Source organism: Protobothrops mucrosquamatus, unplaced genomic scaffold (genome assembly GCF_001527695.2).
Source record: "Protobothrops mucrosquamatus isolate PMUCROS unplaced genomic scaffold, P.Mucros_1.0 scaffold_46, whole genome shotgun sequence".
In the NCBI taxonomy this organism is placed as follows: domain Eukaryota; kingdom Metazoa; phylum Chordata; class Lepidosauria; order Squamata; family Viperidae; genus Protobothrops; species Protobothrops mucrosquamatus.
The window spans coordinates 239,489-243,301 of NW_015386122.1; the positions used below are offsets into that span (position 1 = coordinate 239,489).

General features: G+C 34.2%; 1 protein-coding gene across 2 annotated transcripts in view; it reads right to left on the reverse strand.

The window, feature by feature from the left end:
* The window catches only part of PHAX (phosphorylated adaptor for RNA export), a 30,792-nt gene that overhangs the window by 9,095 nt on the left and 17,884 nt on the right, over positions 1-3,813 (reverse strand). The window lies entirely within an intron of this gene.

Below are 3,813 nucleotides of genomic sequence, written 5' to 3' on the forward strand. Positions count from 1 at the left end.
AAAAAAATGGACATTAAAATCCATCTGTTTCTGATTGATGCTGCTGGAAAAGATACATTTTTATCCTCCCAAATATATGTCCAGCTTGAAATTCTGTCTTACCCTCTTAGGTCTGTATTGACCCCCTTGGAAATCCTATTGGTTTTAGACCCCTCAGGGGGTTCAGCTTTGGGGCTGCTCATGCTACAGGAACTGCTGCACTCTGTTAGTGGTAACCTATCAAGCAAACTGGCGCCTGCATCAGGACAAGGATTATGATGCATCAGCCATTGTCAGGTTGATGACACAAATAATAAGAAATGCCCTCTCAATCGACACATGGCTAAAATGTAACAAAATCCAAACAAAGCTTTGACTGTTTCCCTGAGGTATTGATGAGGAAGCAGATGCTTAATATATTTTGATGCAGGTGGAAAATATAAAGAACAGTAGGCTTGACCAAGAGAAGAATATGGGGATGGGATCAAGATCATTGGAGCTTTGAAAACCTAGACTATCAGAGGAAATAGGGCAAGACAGAAGGTAGTTGTTCTTAGCCTTGGGAGAAGATCAAACTAATTCAACAGAACCTTTATATATGATTAAATTATCAAACATAATTGTGCTTCCAATTTAATTTAGGTTTATTGGTGAGTATGCAGTTAGTAAGCTTCATTATTAGAAAGGGACATAACTTGGGTTTCTACTATGATGTCTTACTGCTCTCTTCCTGCCATTCCCATTCTTATGAGTGCAACTTATACTGCAACATTTTAGGAAAGTAGAGATGTAAATGTAATATTTTATGCATGATAGGAATTGACTATGCTATATGAATATTGATGATAGTGATTATGTATCTAAGGCCATTGGTATCTAAATATCATTATGTATCTAAGGCCAAGAGACTAGGAGTTTGGGGAGGTCAGATCTGCTGTACAGGCAGTCCTCAACGTACAACCACAATTGAGTTCAAAATTTCCATTGCTAAGCAAGACTGTTGTTAAGTGAGTGTTGTCCCATTTTACAATCTTTCTTGTCACAATTGTTAAGTGAATCATTTCATTGTTAAGTTAGCACAGTTTAAGTGAATCTGACTTCCCCCTTGACTTTGCTTGTAGGTCACAAAAGGTGATGTCATGACCCAGAACACTGCAACTGTCATAAATACGTACCAGTTGCCAAGCATCTGAATTTTGATCACATGGGGATGATGCAATGCTCATGNCACATGTGGAAACAACATTGGATAGAAAAGTGCCCCCCACAATGTCGAAGCTTTCCCTGCATTTTGGAAAAATCACCTGCCCCGCCCCATGTGATATAGATAACGTTGAACTGATTTCTACTGGTCATGGTAGATGCGCAGATGCCCTCTATAAGTGGGGCAAAATACCATTACCGAATTGTGACTAGGGGGCTGAAAAGCAAACTATCCAACACATAGTGACAGAGTGTCAAAACAGAATCTATAATGAAAATTTCACTGATTTTCTGTCTGCAACCAATGAAGTGCCCCCCACAATATCAATTATATTTGTATACTTTATATACTTTTGTAATCTTCCTGTTAAGATTTCATATTTTATATTCTGTGTTTTGTATTTTAGCCCTGTGTTCCTTTTTACTGAAATATGATATGAATGTACCATAAGATAAATGATAATAATTTGCATCTAGAGGACTGCAGAAAGCATGAAGATATAAAAAGCATGAAGGTCAGTTGGGGATCAAGCTATGTCAATCTCAATGTCTCTTTCTCACTGCCACTGTTGATATTCCATGCTCTCCTTTTAGCTCCTAAAACTCGGCAGACGTGTAATAGTGCCAGTCAATCAGAATCATCAACACTGTCTTTCATTAGTTGTGCAGCATGCTTTAATTGTTTCTGCATTCATTTCAAGTTACCTCTTCAAATTTACTCAAGTAAAATGAAGAAAACTCGTAGGAAAAAATATATTCATCTGGATTGGATATTAGCCTATGAAACATAACGTACTGTCTCTAAAATATTTCTTTGCATTATTGATCATTCATGCCAGATTAATTTTTTAAACAAATCCATCTTTTTCAAACCAAAACATGAGCAAACATCAACATGTTTGTAAATTACTTGCCTTAACAATTCATATCTGTATCTTTGAAATTCTAATAGTGTCAAATCAGCTTTACCTTTATCCATCATTTCTTAATGTTATAGAAAAGAATGTTATAGAAAAAGAATGATTCTTCACATTAAAGAAACCCAAGAGGAAGACCTAATGCTTAACGAGCTTCTGTAATAAAGACATACCTCAAATTTTTTAAAAAATATTATGCTTTACTTATATATTTTCCTTTTTATCATTCACCATTTCCCATTCTGATAATATGTACTGTTTAAGCTGTCTTTTTATTTGTAAAAACTTTAATAACTTTTTATAAAAATCAACATTTTTATTAAGTTTCATTCTGGTTAAAAACCATCTCACTAGATGAGACAATGGAAAAGTTACGATCACATTACACACATTACCACAAACACTAAAAAGTAAGTTCAAAGAAAATGTTTACCATATTAAAGAGAAAAACATTGAAATACTTTGTTACCTATTATTCTTCAAAAATAAAAAAGTTCAAAATACATATGGGAACATTTTGGTGCTTTACCCCATTATCCTGTCCTAATTTTCAGTAAAATAGAACAATAATTAAGATAAAAATTCCTCTTAGGATACTAAAGATTTAAGGGATAAAGTACACCTTACACTATTTCATAAAAATGCAAAATGTTGCATTTTCTACAATAAAGTGCTTTGGGAAATGATAATTTGTGCTGGAAATGGAATACAAGTAGTGGAAAAAATGCCTGTTCTTTCCTAATTTATAAATTGCTTTTGATTCTAGAACATTTATTTTGCAAAAATGGGACTGATAGGAAATAAAACAAAATGCAGTCAAATATTGTCAAATAAGAAAAAAAGGGAAAAAAAAGCAATTGGCACAAGATTGCTTTTCAATGGAGAAGACCCAATTACAGCTTTTAAATTCCATGCTTGTGTAACTTCATGTTAATATAGTATACCCTTAAGGCCTCTGTACTACATCCAATTGATGATGTGCATGCACAAACAAGCATAACCAATTCATGAGTTCAGATAAAATATTATGTTCAGCTGAGAATCCGCTGAAGAATTAACAAATACTGTAGGTTGCATGCATGCATGAAAAAAAAAATTGCAAGTCAATGTAACTTTGTCTCAATGTGTACCAAGGTTCCTGAAGTATAATGATTATTATTACACTATAATGATTATTGTTGGATAGGATGCTGGTCACAGGACTGATTTAAATTGATATCTGTATGTTTATAAAATCATATTAGAACATGAACGTGAGCTTCTCACATTGTTAAAAAAAGACACTTTAAAATATAACCACAAAAACGTTGCTTGTTTTTAGTATTTCTAAAGCATTTTCCTATTTACATTTTTAAAGAGGATTACTGAACAAAGAATTGGGGATCTTTGGCAGGGTCACTGCATTCTTAATCATTAACTTCAACGTCTTCCATTTCTAAAATACCTTCTGTGCTTGTTTCTGTTATTTGCACAATAAACTGCAATTGAAAAGCAAGCACAATAACCCACTTGAGAAAAAAAATGGACATTAAAATCCATCTGTTTCTGATTGATGCTGCTGGAAAAGATACATTTTTATCCTCCCAAATATATGTCCAGCTTGAAATTCTGTCTTACCCTCTTAGGTCTGTATTGACCCCCTTGGAAATCCTATTGGTTTTAGACCCCTCAGGGGGTTCAGCTTTGGGGCTGCTCATGCTACAGGAACTGCTGC